Below are 19,027 nucleotides of genomic sequence, written 5' to 3' on the forward strand. Positions count from 1 at the left end.
CTGGTGGCGCGGTGGTTGAGAGTCAGCCTGCCGATGCGGGGGACGCGGGTTCGTGCCCCGGTCCGGGAGGATCCCACATGCCGCGGAGCGGCTGGGCCCGTGAGCCATGGCCGCTGAGCCTGCGCGTCCGGAACCTGTGCTCCGCGGCAGGAGAGGCCACAACAGTGAGAGGCCCAAGTACCGCAAAAAAAAAAAAAAAAAAACTTCCCCTGAAGGATAGCTTTATGGTCATGCATTTACAAAATCAGGCCATTGTGCTGAGCAAGGAGCCGTACGCCGTGGTGCGTGGTGTGTGGCAGTGGTGTGCTCTGCCTGCTGGGCCCGAAGGCCTAGTCAGTGAGGTCATGGCGGCCTTGGCCGTGGGATACGGACAGGATGGGGGTGGGGATGCCCATGGACGATCACAAATAGTCAGAAGACACTTTGTGCTGTGAAAACCTCAGCAATTCACCCAACAAAGGTCATTTACAGTCAAACAGGAGCTACTGCGGAGTCCAAGGCTGCAGGGGAAATTCTGGAAGGAAAGGAGTGTCCAGAGCCAGCCAGAGCTCTCAGAGGCCTGGGAACCAAGGAAAGGAGGACGCAGATGAATTTCCAGGTTTGGGAAAGAGAACTGATCAGCAGTATTCTTGCTTTTTAGTTTTTAAATAAGCTTTTCATTTTAGAACAATTTTGAATTTCCAGAAAAGGTGCAAAGATAGTCCACAGCCCCACGTGCCCATACCCGGTGTACAGAATAATTAACATGTGTCACAGTGAATGAACCAGTATCGTTACATCACTAACTGAAGTCCGGATTTTATTCAGATGTCTTCAGTTTTTACCTAACGCCCACTCTCCTTCTGCTCCAGGATCTCATCCAGGACGCCGCATCACACTTAATCCTGTCTCCTTAGACTCCTCTTGACTCATCGGACTCTCCTTGTTTTTGATGATCTTGGCAGTTTTGAGGAGCACAGGTCCAGTATTCTAAGGAATGTTCTTCTAGTTGGGTTTGTTGGATGTTCTCCTTGTGGTTAGACAGGGGTTCTGCATCTGGGGAGGAAAACCACAGAAGTCAGGTGCCCTTCTCATCACATCACATTGAGGGCCGGTACTATCAATGTGATTTATGTTGCCGTTGACCTTGAGCGCCCGGCTGAGGTAGTGGCTACCAGATTTCTCCGTTGCGAAGTCGCTCTTGCAGGCTCCCCTTTCCATGCTGTCCTCTTGGAGGGAAGTCACTATGAAGTCACAGCCCACACTTGAGGGGCGGGAGTGATGTACCTCCTTGACAAGGCAGTATCTACAGGAGTCATTTGGAATTCTTCTGCCTGGGAACCATGTCTATTCTCCTCCATTTAAAACAATGTATTGGGATCAACAGATGAATGGATAAAGGAGATGTGGCACATATATACAATGGAATATTAGCCATAAAAAGGAACAAAATTGGGTCATTTGTAGAGACGTGAATCGACCTAGAGACTGTCATACAGAGTGAAGTAAGTCAGAAAGAGAGAAACATATCGTATGTTAACGCATATATGTGGAATCTAGAAAAATAGTACAGATGAACCGGTTTGCAGGGCAGAAATAGAGACACGGATGTAGAGAACAAATGTATGGACACCAAGGGGGGAAGGAGGGGTGAGATATAAATTGGGAGATTGGGATTGACTTATATACACTAATATGTAAAGAAGAGATAACTAATGAGAACCTGCTGCAGAGCACAGGGAACTCTGCTTCACTTTGCTGTGCAGTAGAAACTAACACAACATTGTAAAACAACTGCGCCCAATTAAAAAAAAAAAGAAAATGGTGACCAAAGAAGAAGTGTTGGGGGAGGGGGTAAATTAGGGGTTTGGGATTAACATGTACCCGACTGTACATAAAATAGATGACCGACAAGGCCTTCCTGCGTAGCCCAGGGAACTCTACTCCAGATTTTGTGATTACCTATAAGGGAAAAGAATCTGAAAAAAAAAAAATATATATATATATATATATATAACTGAATCACTGTGCTGTACACTTGAAACTAACATGACATTATAAATCAACTATAGTTCAATTATTAATTTATATCATGATGGACTCATGAATATTTACACTCTACTTTGTACAAATATGTGTATACAATATTACGTTATTTATTTTGTTGCTAAAATTACTCAACCTTGGTCACTGGGAACTCTTGCAGCAGTTCTTGGGTCCCTTAGATGAGCCCCCATTGGTGTGTGTGTGGGCTTACTTTGGGGGAGTTTTGTTTCTTTAGCCCATCCTTGTTTGTTAGCACTCCAAAATGCTCTAAGCTCATCTTGTATATTTCCTGCCCCAGCTCTTTCTAGAAAGAGCCGTTTCTCCAAGAAGCCCTGCTCCCTTCTATCAGAGAATGGTATTAGAAACCAAGACTAGGTCTTGGTGGGGGGCTTGTTATTCCTGGGGAGTCATTTCTTCTAGGACCTCCCAGCAAACAGAGCCAAAGAACCTATGTGTGTGTACTCGCCTGACCATGTGGCCATCTGTATCTACACTAAGCTACCCCACGTCTCCACCTCTGATCCAGCAACACATGGACTATTCTCGCCTCTGCTTCTTGCTGGGCCGTAACCGTACAACCCAACCGTGTGAAACCTGGCTCCCGCCACCTCCTGGACATTCACCTCATGATTCAATTCCAGTTTACACATCTTGTGGCTTCAGAATTCTTAAGCCACATCCTCATGGGAGACAACTTTCCACCTAGAGTCCTGTGCTTGTGAGCAGCTCCCTTTGCCTTTGGTCTTAGAGTCTCCACTCATTCCCAAAGTTACTTGATCACCGTTCCTCCAACCCCCTCCAGGGAAGGTGTGTCATACATTTGTAGCACAGTTAGATTCTTTTGTCCCAGCCTGCCTTCCATCCTGGGATCCTCTGACCTCCTAAATGATTTTTTTAAATTTATTTTATTGAAGTATAGTTGATTTACAATGTTGTGTTAATTTCTGCTTACAGCAATGTGATTCAATTATACATATACATATTGCTTTTCATATCCTTTTCCATGAGGGTTTATCACAGGATATTGAATATAGTTCCCTGTGCTACACAGTGGGAACTTGTTGTTTATTAAATGATCTTTTAAATTTGCATATACTAAGGTTAGCGCTGTGCCATGAACAGGACAGTTTCGACAAATGCATAGCGTGATGTATCCGCTATTAAAGAATAGTTTCACTGTCCTGAAAGATGCCTGTGTTTCACCGATTCCATTCTCCTCCTGTAGTTTTGTTTTTCCCTCCCATTTGCAAGTAAGCAGATATTTTAGATACCAAATAACGTTACATGTCATGTAATTTTTAATTGCTTGACATCAAGTAGTTACAAGAAACAAAAGGTTGTTTTAGAATCACACTATTATCAAATATGTTTGTTTTGTATTAGACCCATGTAACTTATTAGTCACAATAATTTAGAGGTGCAAACTTTTTCTTTTAGGTCACTGTGTACTTTCAGAGTTGAGAAAGCTGAATTCCAGAAATTTCACTACCCCTCAAAAGGTCAGGGTCTGGCCATGCCCAGGAAGCCATCGATACTGTAGCAAGTGCAGAGCCAGTGTTGATACATGGATTCAACCTCCCACCTGACCACGTCGTCACCTTTCAGAATTTTCATAAATCCGGGGGCTTCAAAACTTAGCAAGGACCTTCTTTTCACCCAGCAACCAGCCCTTGCCCGACCCCATTTTCTTAAAGTCTAAATCATGTCTATTTACAAACTCCAAGTTTTGCCACAAAGGCTTTACTATGCCCACTTTGCAGCCAAGATTAGAGCAAGATGCAGAGACGGATTTCCTCACCCCATGCTTGCAGTCAGTCGCTGCTTGTCGTTGACTACAGCTTCATGATCTCAAGAGCACATGTCGTGGAGGTAAAACTTTATGACTTCCATTAATTCCGTGTCCTCGGCTGTCATGGTTCTCAGCTTGCTGTCAAACCACAGAAGTATATTTTTAGGATATTTCGAAGGGAAGCAGTGTGAGGACTTCTCAGACAAAATTTATAGCAAGGCTTCCTGAGAGACTGAAGCAGGTGGATTCTGCTAAATACACACATGCGCGCACACACGCAGAGAAACAAACGCACAGACACACGCACACACACGCAGAGACACGCGCGCGCACACGCAGAGACACACGCAGAGACACACACGCAGAGAAACAAACGCACAGACACACGCAGAGACACGCAGAGGCACGCGCGCACACACACGCAGAGACGCGCGCGCACAAGCAAGACGCGTGCTGCCTTGCACATAGAAAGGATAGGAGATGCATTCTTCGGGACCTCAGCTACATCACAAGAACGTCCTTCTGTGTGTGTATTCTGATTCCTGGGCCTGCGTTTTCCCTTTCGGTGTCACCTCAGGCACAGGGAAAAGCATGCCACAGTAGTAGGGAAGGAGGGAAACCAGGAGGGAGGGAGAGAATAAAGTGAAAGGACAGGAGGAAGGAAGGGGAGAGAGAAGGAGAGAGACACGGAGAGGCAGGAGACCCATCAGTGATGCCAGAAATGGGCAGAGGGAACGCTGATGGAGGGAATCGGGAAAGAACTTCTCCTTTCAGTGAAGAATCCGCAACAAGCCTCTCCCCAGGTGGCCAATCGTCTCTCTCCAAGTGACTTTTTTTTTTTTTTTTTTTTTTTGCGGTACGCGGGCCTCTCACTGTTGTGGCCTCTCCCGTTGCGGAGCACAGGCTCCGGACGCGCAGGCTCAGTGGCCATGGCTCACGGGCCCAGCCGCTCCGCGGCATGCGGGATCCTCCCGGACCGGGGCACGAACCCGTGTCCCCTGCATCGGCAGGCGGACTCTCAACCACTGCGCCACCAGGGAAGCCCCCAAGTGACTTTTTTTTAAATAACGTTATCAAAATGTTCTGCCTCTAGCAAATCTTCTCCTGATCAGAGATAATAAATATGCAACTTCATTATTGCTTTATTCATCACTAACCCTGAACAGTACCGACGGCCCGGGTCTCTTTGGCCTTCAAAGGACCTTCCTTCAATAAAAAGATTATAACTGGTTGGGTATAAAGATGAATATATTGATAATATCTATTAACTTTTCATTTGGCCTAAAATTGTGTATTTTTTTCTTCTGGTTTTAAATGAAATTAGGACATTTTTGTGGGTTCTGAGCACACAAAAGTACTACGGGCCCTGGACACTGTCCCCACTGGATACGTTGGCCCTCACGATACCCTTCTGTCCATTGGTTGGTGCAGTTCACGTACGTCACCACGTGGTCCCCGGGTCCTGACCCCAACCTGGGGTGCGGAGTTAACAGCATATGCGATCTGGGTGTGAGTTTGTATTGCCAAGTGCCAGTGGTTGAATTCAATTGTTCTACATTCACTGTCTATTCTTAAAAACCAGCAGAAAATATGTGCATATCTGTACTGTAAAGTTGACAAAAGCAGCACTCGTGTGACAGAGAGGGACTGAGTTTACTCAGAAAGATGAGTTTCGTCCTGCTCCACCGAGAGCTCGTTTCTGTCCTGTGGAACCACCCAGAGTGGAGGAAAGTGACCTGGAAAAGGTAAGGTGTCAGGAGGAGAGGTTGTCATTCTTTTCTGGGTAAAGATTCTGAGGGCATAGGCATTAAAAAACAGAAAAAAAGAAAGAAGATAAGATAAAAGGAAAAGCAAATTCCAAAGACTCTCCTTTTCGTCTTGAGAATTAGACACTGTCCCTCAAGTCTTTCACAATTTTTAGGATTTGTTCTTAGGACTGTTTTCAGAATGAAGTAAGGCATTTCTTTGCCAAATTGATCTATTGTCAAAATATAGTGTTTACACTTTTGTAACTCAAATCGCTAGAGAACTTCACAGAGGAACCTTACAGGAGCTGTTTTTTAAAGTACCAAACAGCCTCTCATGCAGCCGCCGCACAGGCTGTGGGAGTGAATGGGAGCCTGTACGGCGAGTTCCCTTAAATGTGGACACACCAGGCAAGTACAGCAGAACCGTCAATTCTTTTGCACTTAAATTGCATTTTTTGTAGACCATTTCTCCCAGGTCTTTGCATGATTCATGTCTTATCTTTAAGGTCACAGCTCAGCTATTCCCCACTAGAATGAGAACTTTCCCGACCACTCTGCTGTTCCTTATGCCACTTCCGTATTTTATTTTCCTGGTAATATTGGTGATCCTCAGAAATTATTTAGATATTTGTGGACTGGTGGTTGGTTCACTTGTGTGTTGTTTATCTTCCACTGCTAGAATTTAAGCCCCATGAGCACAGACCACTTACATGTTTTGTTCGCTGTTGTGTTTCCAGTGTCTGGAATAGTGCCCGCCACACATTTGTGGAATAAACGGTTGAATGAATGAATGAATGAATGAATTTAAAGTCTCCTCCAGAGACAATTGGAAACAGACTTCTGAATATTTCTGGGAAGTAACAAGGAGTTAGAATCGGAGGTCCTGGATGGTCCTCTGACCTCACTCACTCATTTACAGATGAAGACAGTGCTGTGACCTAAAAACGTAAGAATTGCCCTGGCGGGACCACTCTGAGGTTCAGAGGCCCCAGCTGTTTCCAATTCCTGAGGCAGCCCTCAAACCACAATTTGAAAATAAAGGCACATGAAAATCAGACCGAGAACCAACCCAAGGCATCTTCTCTAAGATAAATAACGGTCTGTCTGCTCTCACGCAGCTGATATTAATCAAGGCGAGGCCATCGGACACCAAAACCAAACATGTGTCTCTGTCTCCGAGCTTTTAGCCCAAGCTCGCGATCTCTCGTTCCCGTTCCCTCTCCTGGCTCCCACGTCCCTCACTCAAGGTTAGTAAAAATGAAAAGAGCTACAGCTTAGGAAGATTTCACCATATCCTGGGCATGACACTAAGTGTTTTATATTCCTCATCTCCCGGAGGAGACACCATTATCCCCAATTCATAGGAGAAGAATTTAGGCTTAAGATGTTAGACATTTGCCTGAGGTCACACAGCTAAGAATATGGGAGCTTGAGCACAGCTCAAAAAAATTAAATAACTTTTTGAATAGAGAATACATTCATAGTGTCCAAAATTTGAAAAATACATATAAATTTACTAAAAAAAAGACCCACCCTCCTACTCATAACTACCCAGTGTCTCACGCCACCCACAGACACAACCATCATAAGTTTCTTGAGGCCCTTTCTAGAGATACATTATGCATATACAAGTCAATAGGGTGTGTGTGTGTGTGTGTGTGTGTGTGTGTGTGTGCGCGCGTGTGCACACACACACACATGGACATTCTTTTGTAACTTTTTGCTGTGGAAAACCATGAACATATACAAAACCAGACAAAATCCTGTAATGGAAACCCATGTTCCCATCAACCTGCTTCAAGTAGTATCGCCTCAAGAACAATCCTGTTTCAACCACACCCGACCTGCCCCCTCCCAGACATCACAGCATTTCATCTGTAAATATTTCTGGGTGTCTATCTAAAGGATGAAGACTTTTAAAACATAATCAAAATACAATAATCACAACCTAAAAATGAACAATAATTCCTTAATAACCTAAAAAATCTAGGCAGTATTCAAATTTCTGATGGCTTCACAAATGTCAGCCTCTTTTATCAGTCACTGATACATCTTTTAAGTCTCTTTTATATATATATTTTTTACTTTTTATGTTTTAATTTTCATTTTATATTGGAGTATAGTTGATTTACAATGTTGTGTTAGTTTCAGGTGTACAGCAAAGTGATTCAGTTATACATACACGTGTCTATTCTTTTTAAAATTCTTTTCCCATTTGGGTTGTTACAGAACACTGAGTAGAGTTCCCCGTGCTATACAGTAGGTCCTTGCTGGTTATCTATTTTTTATATATAGTAGTCTGTATATGCCAATCCCATCTCCCAATGTATCCCTCTCCCCTCACCTTTCCCCTTAAGTCTCTTTTAATCTATAGATTCTCCCTCTACTTTTATTCTTTTACTCTCCTTGCAGTTTATTTGTTGACAAAATTGTTTGTTTCTTCTGTAGGATTTCTAACAGTCTAGATTATGTAAGCGGGAAAAAATCCCTTTTACACAAATGGTAGCATGAAATTCATACTGTTTTGTACTTTTTTCACGTACCAGACCCGGCTAATCCATTTGACAAATCCTTGTTGAGCACCTAAAGCTTCTCTGGGGGCTGCAGACAGAACAGTATGTAAAGCAAAGAGGCAAAGCAAACATCCCAGGGGATGGAGACGGGCACACCTAAAGAAAGAAAGAAAGAAATGGGCACAACATTGAACACGTATTATCAGGAGAATAAAGCCGGGAAAGGACAGCAACTGCGTGATGAGGACTTCAAGTCTCAACCATCCGAGACGACGGCATTTGAGCCAACTCTGAAAGCAGATGGGAGCCTGAGTCAGGCGCCTCTCTGTGGGAACAGCGTTTTAAGTAGAGGAACAGCAAGTACAGTGGCTCCACGTACACTAGAGAAACAAGACTTTAGTCCAGGAGTTGCAAATATTTCCCCTTCAGTGTAGTTTTTCCCTTTTGCTTTTTGTACGGCGACTCTCACCATTTAGGAAATTTTGACTTTTAAAAATGTTGTCATCTGTAAATTTTCTCTTTTATGGCCCCTGGGTTTTGGGCCAGAGTTAAAAAAGAGCTTGGATTTTGAGTCACCGTGTTGCTTCACGGCCCAAGATGGCCTGGGTGTAACTACGGTTCTAAATAACCACAGAATCTCAACGGTTGAACATCACAAAGCTAATTTCTTGCTCACACCATCCATCCATCCAGGGCAGACCAGCTCAGCCTACTTTCACTCAGGGACCCAAGCTCCAGACGCGTCCACTACCGCTGTGTCAGAGGAGCTGTAGCGAACTGCACATCAGCACTGGCAGGCTTTCGTTCACATTTCATGGGCTAAAGCTCCACCTACAGCCCACCTGAGCTCAAGGTGGTGGGCAGTGCAGCTCCAGGTGTGCCCGGCAGGGGAAGGGACCACGTGTGAACAGCCCAGGAGGGTCATTAGACAACCTAGCTCAAGACAAGGTGAAGGAGTTTTCTATTAACCCCAATTCTAGGACTTTCCCTAACCCAGTCAAAAGCAAAGTAGTGCAAAACAGACACACGACTAGACCCAGCTGATTGGTTTGTGTGGCCAGTTTGAGAATCTGTACAGGACAGGTGCCTCAGAGAGCATCACCTACTCACCCACAAAGCGCCACGGCTTCCACTGTCTTCCAGGACGAAGAGACTGTATCCTTCACACTTCAGGAGCCAAGAGGGCACGGTTACCCCCTGGCTAGGTTAGCTTTTCTGGGTGCGACATCTGGAACCAATGCACAAATGAATGCTGGTTACTCTTAGATAAAAATAAATAGTCTGTCCCCTACAGACCCAGAGAAAGGTGCTGTTTGTTTAGATGATGGATTTTTTGCAGATTTAGTGAAGCCCATGGGTCTTGGAACTTTCAACATAAACCATGAGGAAACCAAAATAAACACTTTTACAGAGCAGAGGAGATAGGAAGCTTTTCTTCAGCACGAATCATGAGCTAATGACTGCTCCTAAAAATGTAAACAAAATTAATTTATGCTCAGTCAGCAGCTAGAGAAGAGGAAGAACCCAGTACCTGCCTCGTGTTCAAATAGAGACTATTTGGAGACAAGAGCTGTGTCTGAGTTTTCTGCCTGCTCGGATACAATCTCCAGTAACAGGGGCTTCCTTTGAAAACATATATGAGTTGTAATAGAAACGGGCATCTCATGGGAAACTCAGCCTAGAAACCAGTGGACACCAGACTTTGATGGACATGAAACGATACCCAAAGCATCCTGAGAATCTCGTCCAGCAGCAGAAGTGGGTGGGGTTCCACGTACAAGAACCTCGGGGGAAAGGGGGGACCTGAGCGTTAGTGCTGGTGCCTTGCTGGGACGGGTAGCGGTGAATCTGCTTCATAATCTGGGACAGAATGCAGTGGTAAAGGAGCTCATCGAAGTTCAGCTGCCTTTTGGGGATCCAGGCCACGCACTCACTGAAGAGACAGGGATGGTAAGGAAAGAGATGTCACGTGACAACCTCTTACTTCATTAGAACAGGAGAGCATGAAAAAGACAAATCCCTGTTTTGGATGAGTCGGTTTAAAGAAGATTTTAAAAAAAGACCGTGCCAGATGGTATTATTGTACTATTTATTCCAAATATTTGCTTTTCCTTGCTACTAGGCACACCCCTAGAGGCTCCTGCCTGGAGAGAGAACAGACATGCTGCCCACTGAGGTTCACTGTGTGACTTTCTTTGTCAAGTGGAATTTATACAATTGTCTGAACAGATGTTTTAAGAGCCCCGGCATGCTTCTGCCATTGTTTTGTTCCCTCTGCCACAAGACTAAGATAGGGGCCCCTCCTAGCCCGTATTGCAGAATAATGCAGGGTGAAAGTTGATGTACCGCCAACACGTACACGAGCAAGAAATAAATATCCGATGTTGTAAGGCACTAGGGTTTTGGAAGCCATTTATTATTGCAACATAACATAGCTCAGGCTGATGGATATAGATATCAGGACCAGAACCGTAGTGCTGATCTGGCAAAGACCCTGACATATATAGCATGTTGCCTGCAATAAGAAAAATGGAGCAAATGAGCTTGTGGCTTTAGTTAAGAAGTGGGGAAAACAGAACATGGGTACCATGAGTTTGCTTTTATTGCCTGCATTTGACAAGGAACTACAAGAAAGAGATAAGCTCCAAAAAGATTTCCAGTTTGAAAGGAGAACTGAAAGGGAAATACGAGAAATCCCGATATCCCAAAGTTAAGAGAGTCAGAACAGGGGGGTGGGGAGTAAAGATGGGATAAGGGAAAGTGGGTGAAAGCTGTCTCAGAAGTAATGGGTCTCTAAGTCTCCTTGTCCCTCCCTTGTCCTGGGCCACTTCTTCCTTGCCTCCCTGGAGAGGGTAGAACTGCAGGTCAGGGGACTGGGACATGGCAATCATAGTGGTGGGTACAGGTAAAGTATGTCTATTGAACGTTTGCTGCAGAGATATTCCAGCCTTTTTCTCCCATTCAACTCCCAGATCACTGGTGGCCATACCCTTCCTCTCCAGCCAGGAGATGAAAAGACTCCCGATGGAGAATCTCACCAGCCCGACAGGAAACATTCTAAGATATTGACATTAGGGTCCCCCAACAGATGGTCACAATATAGTGTGAAAATCAACAAGTCCCAGTCAGGAACTCAGAGCTTCTAATCAGCCTTTTATTTCTCAGATCTTAAACTCTGCAGCCAGGACTGACACACACACACACACACACACACACACACACACACTTAATATATTCAGAGACATAAGAGAAGATTTATCATCCATGACACAAGAATGAAGTTTTTTGAAAAGGGATCATTCAGACATTCAAAGTTCAAAAAAGAGCTCTTGGAAATTCAAATCGATTGCAGAAACGACGAAATCTCCCAGAGAGTAGTCAAAAACACAAAAAGATGAAAAATACAGTGAAAATAGTAAAATTAGAGGACCAGGTGGTCCAACACTAATATTTAATAGGCGTTCCAGAAATATACTAGAAAAAAAGAGAAATGAAATCATCAATTCAATGGTTTAAGAATATTCTCAGAACTGAAGGACATGAGTGACCAAAGTGTGAGAGTCATTGAGATTCGTATCAAAGCTCGGCATGTGAAACGTCCACTTCCAGGAACCGTCAGGAGATCCTACAAGTTTCTAGAGAGGAAACACAGATCACACAAAGGGTCAGCATTCATGGCTTTAGATTTCTTAGGAAAGGTACTAGGGACTTCTCTGGTGGCGCAGTGGTTAAGAATCTGCCTGCCAATGCAGGGGACACGGGTTCGAGCCCTGGTCCGGGAAGATCCCACATGCCGTGGAGCAACTAAGCCCGTGCGCCACAACTACTGAGCCTGCGCTCTAGTGCCCGCGAGCCACAACTACTGAGCTCACGTGCCTCGAGCCCGTGCTCCGCAACAAGAGAAGCCACCGCGTTGAGGAGCCTGCGCACAGCAATGAAGAGCCCCCGCTCACCACAGCTAGAGAAAGTCCGCGCGCAGCCACGAAGACCCAACGCAGCCAAAAAAATATATATATATATATACTAGAAGCAAGAAGATATTCTAAAGAAAAATATTATCTGAACTATTCCTCTCTATCTGGCAAAACTTGAGCTTGAGTATGAGAGTAAAATAAAGACATTCTAAGACATGCAAAGCCTCCAAAATGTATCTCGTACACACATATAATTTTGCAGGAAGCTACTAGAAGTACTCCACCAAAATGAGAGAGCATGGCAAGAAAGAAGAGGTGTGGGGTGTGCAGGAACCGCCCCCACCCCCCCAGAGAGAAACAAAGGGCATCCCGAGGATGAGAAGGGAGGCCCTGAGATGACCCGACAGAGGCAACCCCATCCGGATGGGAGCCCAGTGACGCCATGGGTCATCAGAACACCCCCTGCTGTCTCCTGAAACCAGGCGCCCAGCTGAGCACCCACCCCGTCGAGCTCATCCGGCTCCTCCCGTCCATGTACTGATAAAGCCCCTTCTTCTCCTCTACGACCTACAGCTCCTGATCAGCTGAGACCCCCCCATTTCACCCCCCAGAAATGTCCTTCTCTGGCAACTCCTGGGAGGCTCTGGTGACTTTAGACCCAGAAGTTCTGAGCAGCTGACCAGATCACATCGCCCCTGGGCCCAGAACCTGTTCCACAGCCAGGTACCTCAATGGTGGGAGCCCGGGGCTCCCCACGGACTTGCGTCCCAACATTTCCAGAAGGGCCTCTTTCTTTGCATTCAGGGAATCTCGACCCAGAAATTCCGTTGAAGTTACCTTCTCCTGGGAACCTAGGGGCAGCTTTTTAAAATCTATTTAACTTTTTTATTCCAGTTAATTTTGCATTTGCTACCCAATCAAAACTGAACAATGGATCCTTTGGGGATATACACATGGGCTGGAAATCAATTTTAAAAAGAAGAGGAATCATGGACACCAAAGTTTGGAGAGGGACTAGCGGGGCGTCAAGGGAAGGGGCTGCCACGAAAACAAGGAGCAGGGAGGGTTTTGGAAATGTTGTCGTGATTCTCCTTCAGAGCCTGAGACAGGAGTAGGCAGGGTTCATTTCATTCCTCTTCTTCTGATGGCCCATAAATGTTTTATATTCTATGATGTACGATACATTTCACCAAAAAATTTATTTTTTTTATTTAAAAGAGTCAGGTAGCAGTGAATGGCTTAAGCAACAAAAATAAGACTGCAGGTGCTCTGTACTGACGCAGGAGGATCGCTAAGGTATAGCGTCAGGTGAACGGAACAGGGGCAGAACAGCCCGCTTAGGAGGCAGTCACTGAGTAGAGAAGTAAGAAAAGGAGACACCTACCTGTCCACCCCTGCCTGCGTACCCATCAAAATGTCCCTGTAAGGACACATTCGGGACAGTTAACACTGAAGTGAACACCGGACGCCAGGGGACCAAAATCGCAATTATCCTCACATCCTGCCCCTTCATAGTTTTGAATTTTGAGGTGTTTGAAGGTTTTGCTTATTCAAAAAACTTTGTTTATAAAAAGAAGTCTGACAGTACCAAACGTTATTGAAGATGCGGTGGGCCCATCGGGAAACCTCCTTGGAAAGCAATCTGGAAATACCTCAGAGAGCTGGGGCCAGCGCCGGTGCTTCCAGAAAAACCTCCCTCGCGTGTGTTCAGGAACATACACAGGAACGTTCAGAGCAGCCTTGTGTACAGTGAGCTAAAAGGGAAGAAAGATAGAAAGAAGGGTAGCAACCTAAAATCTCCCCCAAGAGGAAAATGCATTTAAAGAAATTCCCACTGATCCGTACAACAGACCATCATCCCAGAGCAGAAATGAATCCACGAGGATCAAAACCCCCAATTAAACGTGGAAAGGAAGCAAGTGTGAAGATGATACACGCTCTGTGATACTGCTTATGTGGTGGTGTTCACACACATGAAAAAATTCTAGGGCTCCCCTGGTGGCGCAGTGGTTGAGAGTCCGCCTGCCGATGCAGGGGACACGGGTTCGTGCCCCGGTCTGGGAAGATCCCACATGCCGCGGAGCGGCTGGGCCCGTGAGCCATGGCCGCTGAGCCTGCGCGTCCGGAGCCTGTGCTCCGCAACGGGAGAGGCCACAACGGTGAGAGGCCCGCGTACCGCAAAAAAAAAAAAAAAAAAAAGATTCTATGTATTTATACGTAAAGTGCATGAGGAGGACCCAGGTGAATTTCCGGATAGATATTACCTCCAGGAAAAGATGGGAAATAAACTAAGGGAAAGGTATAGAGAGGCTTCACCTGGCTGGGTCGTGCCTTCTTCCTGAAGCTGTGGGTGGGCGCACGCCCTTTATTGTATTACCTGTTCTAACTTCTCGATTCTACGTTATACTTCATTTAAGTCAACAAAATACCTCACTCAGCGTACATTAGATTATAATAACACAAGATGAACAGAAAAGATCAATTCCAACAAGTCTGACCCTGCAGGGGTACTTTCACCATGTTGCGTCCAGCCAGATTCATTTGAACAGAAAAAAAAAAGGTAGGAATAAAAAGGTCCTGGAGTTTTGCTATGAAATCATCAGATATTTGGAGCTGTGAGGAATTTTACCCATTGCATAGTCCAAGCCCCTCATTTTTATAGAAGAAACTGGGGCCCAGAAAGGGAAGTGACCTGCCCACGGGCATGAGACAGAGAAAGTCCATGATGGGACCTCGTCCAGGTCCCCGTCTCCTGGCCCCTGGCCCGGGGCTTTGTCCTGGACGCCGCATTCTTATCAGGGAAAGAGCAGTGATTTCCCAAGAAGGCGTGTAGTTCCTGGACCCAAACATTGGCCAGGCGGTCGCTTGGGTACCACACCAGTGAGCCTCTGCCCGGCAAATCCTGAGAACGGGATTTCCTAGAGGGAGCAAAGCAAACAGCCCAGTGCGTGAGTCAGATGTGAGTGCAGCAACCTTCCCAGGAGGTGGACGGGGTGACTCGCCTGCTAGCCTGCCCCTTGTACACGTGTTACAGAGTTATAGACGGTGGACTGTGTGCGTGTGTGCCCGTGCGTGTGTGTGCCATCCAATATATAGTAAGTGCGCGGTGCTTGGTACCATTAGTGTCATCCTTTTGGGAGAAGTCACAAGTTTTCAGGGCCTGAAAACAAGGCTACTTTGGTTCAGAGAAGAGAAAAAAAACCCACAAAACTGCCCTGGACCTAGTCCATCTGTCTCATGTTTGAAGTTTAAGGTGAACTAGTCTTTCCCAGCTTGCCGAAGCAATGCACGTGGACCTGGACGTGTGTTCTCCCATCCCCTCGGAGCGCCTCCACGGACACCCCAGGGAGGAGGGTGATGGCAAGAAAATAAGACAGTTGTCCTTTAACCACAGACACATCCCCTTGAACGTCTGGGGACCTCATGGGCGGGTCAACGGCTCTCAGACGATGCTCAGACCAGCCAGTGAGGCCACACCTCTCCTTGCTGGGCTGTGTAGCCACGTCACTGGCTGTATAAAGAAGCACGTCTGAATGACAAGTGACAGAGGACTTCAGAAGAGGAAAGGATCAGCAAAGCCTCCAGAGGGAGGGAGAGAGGTCCCAGCCTTGGAGAACACGGGTGGTCAAGGGCTCTGCGTCCAGTTCCGGGGTGTGCGTGTCAGGGGTCCTCACACCACCAGGCAGATCCGTGACGCCCGCTGGCTGTCCTCCACTTCAACTCGGTTCTCGGGCTGTCCACCTGGAGGCAGGGTCGGGCCCCTCAGCGCAGGGGCTCGGCCCCAAAGACCGCCCCCCAACCTCAGACGCCAGGCACAGGTGCAGACCGTGCCCTGGGCTTCTGACGAATGGCGGTAAACGGGAGGCTCCCAGGACCGGCCTCCTTGGGTACAGAGCTCAGAGAAGCAGCGTGTTGACTAGATCTCCACTTGATTATAAAAGGGTGTAAGGAGGACGGGCCAGATGGAGGAGACGCAGAGGACGGGCCCCGCGCCGTCCCGGGGCACACCACCCTCCCAGACCTCCGTTGTCCACCGCCCCACAGCTCTCCAAGGCCCAGACCTCCGTGGTCCACCGTCCCGCAGCTCTCCAAGGCCCAGACCGCCGTTGTCCACCGCCCCGCAGCCCTCCAAGGCCCAGACCTCCGTGGTCCACCCCCCGCAGCTCTCCAAGGCCCAGACCGTGGTCCATGTACCCACAGCCCCTGCCCCCGGGAGACTCGGCCGTGAGCCCACAGGGAGCTGGACTCAGGAAACCCGGCTGCAGACAGCAAGCTGAACTCACACCCTCCCCGCTCACGTGCCCACCTTCCCCTCGTCTTTGTTGCCAACCCCCTGTTCTCACGTGAGGCTCCCTTGGTCCTCAGGATGTCTCCCCCTGGGAAGTGCCTTGACCGCTCACTAAAAAATAAGTCTGGGGAAGACCTGCCTTACCTGCTCATCCCTGGACGGTCTAAACCCCGCACACGTTCGCTCAAGCCGGGCGCCCGCAGACATGCACGACCCCAGCCCGGGTCGGGGGACCAGGGCTCTCTCACTGTAGACAGCTGTGTCGCTGTTTGGAGTCAGGACTAAGGTCGTGCGTGTGCCCCCGCCGCCGGACGGGCCGGGCGTTGGCACCTCTGTCCCGAGCGCCCAGCGCGTCTGCAGCCATTGTGGTTTCTGATGGTCAGGTCACCGCAGGGCGCCCCGTGGGAGCAGAGATGAGAAGTGAGCTCTGGACCCCACGGGCTGGGCCACCGCAGGGGCCTTTGAACAACGCAACGCTGTCCCGAGGGCCGGGGCTCTGCGCAGGGCCCCACTGGTGACAGTTTCTGTTGGGCCGCAGCAGGCCCTCCCTGTGCCTTTTGTGGAGACAGGGAAATGGGGTTTCTGCTTTGGGGAAAGATGCAGCGGAGAATATGCTTCTCATTACACTGCACGGAGACACGTGAGGAGGGTCAGGCCCGGGTCCCGGCGGCTGCGGCTTGAGCACCAATTTCCTCCCGCGGGTCAGCTGCCTGACTCACGCACTTTCCCGAGAATCTGACACTGTAAGACTCAGGGCATGGGAATGAGAGGCCGGGGGGGCCAGAGTTTATCTCACTGGCTTGTTTCTTTCCTTCTCTCTCCATCTCCACCCTCCCTCGAGGCCCCTACGTCCCTGATTCTGTCTTCCTGCCTTCCAGCCGTGGAGACTCGCCCCGTCGCTGCCCCGCTTCCCACTCTGTCTCCGCGGCTCCGGCTTCCAGGCCCTCACCCCATCCATCCCGTCCGTGCCAGGGCTGCCCAGCGGGCAGACACATCAGAGGCGTCCCGGCCCGGCGTCTCCCCTTGCCCGTCGCGAGGCGCGGTCGCCATCTGCTTTCAATGAAGTGTGGGTTTTGGTACGTATTATGGAAACAGAAACGGAAAAACCATCGAGGTCCCTCCTGCAAAAACCATCATTATCCACCGAAAGGAGCTCTTAGCAACTTCCGGGTGGAGAGCACATCACTGTGAACGAAGAGGAATTCAGACAGGGATTCTGGCGGGGCTACACAGACGGGAGAGGGAGACGTGGAATGTTCTCACTCACCCAGCAGTCGGGGGAGAGCGCCTTAGCCCGGCAAACAGAGCGGTCCTGCAGCCACGGCTGCGCAATCCGACACCGGCCCGGCCGCCCGGTTCCTCTGTGACTCAGGAATGTGGGCTGGCAGGGCCGCCGCGGCCGGCTGAGTGGTGAGAGGAACACCCGCACCCCATCGAGGGCCAGCTCTAGCAGAGAGCAAATGCCATCTGCCCTAGGGCCCCGTGCACGGGACAGCGGCCCGGCTGCCCTTCCAGGAGGAAGTCACCCTCCTCCCCTCAGCCCACGTGCTGAGGGACTGCTGTGTGTCAGGCATCAACCTCAGCAAGTCTCCAGCTGAGCACGTGAGGACAGTGCCTGTGTGTGCCAGGCACTCGGGAAGCATCTGGAAGGAATGCAGTCACGACAGATGGGGCTGGACAATGTCCTCTGTCTTTTCTCTGACATGAGGAGAGCCAGCACGGCCCCTGCCAGAGAGTGGCACAGATTTACGTCCTGCGTGAGATCCTGTGTGCGTGTGTTCGTGTGTGTTTCAGAACCCCGCCATCCCTCCACTCAGGGATGCCTGAAATTCCAGGCTTACAGACCTCTTTCCTTCTTCCGTCCTAAGATACCATTATCTCAGAGAGAATAACACTTCGAGCTTTATCAGTAATTGGCATCTTAGGGGAAATTAGTTCATCAGACTTTCCTCAAGGGAAAGTCTTAATGGAGGGAAAAGGGAAGAAAATGAGTGCTAAGTACCGATGCGGGGGCAGAGCACACAGAGCTAGATGGTCCCAGGGGTCCCGGCGGAGGAGGGCTGGGCTGGGCTGGGCGCGGAGTGCGGAGTGCGCAGTGCGTAGGTCTGACCTGCCCGCCCTCGGGGAGAGACACGCCCAGGGACCAGCGTCCACGCAGCACTACTCAGGGAAGAGTCTCTGCTGAGAGGGGCCGATCGCCGACCGAGGGGACCCGCTCTTCGGGATATCATACTTCTCATCTGTCCACATCTCCACCGTGATTTTCACTGGTTGGTAAAAGGAAGCAAGTGGGGCGCAGCTGTCAGTCTGAGAACGTGGTCCCTCAAAGCCCAGCCCTGGCCTCGGTTTCCTGAGCATCGCTGATGGGTGCACGGCTGACACACGTGCTCACGTGCACACACACCTGGCTGCCACCACGTCTCAAAACCCAGCATGAGCTATTCACAACAGCCAAGACATGGAAGCCACCTAAGTGTCCACCAGCAGAGGAATGGATAAAGAAGATGCGGTACATACAATACAATGGAATGCTACTCGGCGGTAAAAAAGAACGAAATAACGCCATTTGAAGCCACATGGATGGACCTAGAGATGATCATACTAAGCGAAGTAAGTCAGACAGAGAAAGACAAATACCATATGATATCACTTATATGTGGAATTAAAAAAAATAATACAAATGAACCTATTTACAAAACAGAAACAGACTCACAAACATAGAAAACAAACTTATGGTTACCAAAGGGGAA

The 19,027-nt window shown here is 48.3% G+C and overlaps 1 long non-coding RNA gene across 1 annotated transcript in view; it reads right to left on the reverse strand.

The window, feature by feature from the left end:
• LOC132419923 (uncharacterized) overlaps window positions 1–17,715 on the reverse strand; it is a 29,251-nt gene extending 11,536 nt beyond the window's left edge. The window contains exons 1-5 of the long non-coding RNA XR_009518280.1: window positions 17,545–17,715; window positions 13,642–13,743; window positions 9,186–9,303; window positions 8,106–8,231; window positions 3,824–3,952 (exon numbers count right to left, since the gene is read on the reverse strand). This is a non-coding gene — a long non-coding RNA (uncharacterized lncRNA). The remainder of the gene's footprint in view (window positions 1–3,823; window positions 3,953–8,105; window positions 8,232–9,185; window positions 9,304–13,641; window positions 13,744–17,544) is intronic.
• Window positions 17,716–19,027: the final 1,312 nt, after the last annotated feature.

Source organism: Delphinus delphis, chromosome 2, assembly GCF_949987515.2.
Source record: "Delphinus delphis chromosome 2, mDelDel1.2, whole genome shotgun sequence".
Taxonomy (NCBI): Eukaryota; Metazoa; Chordata; class Mammalia; order Artiodactyla; family Delphinidae; genus Delphinus; species Delphinus delphis.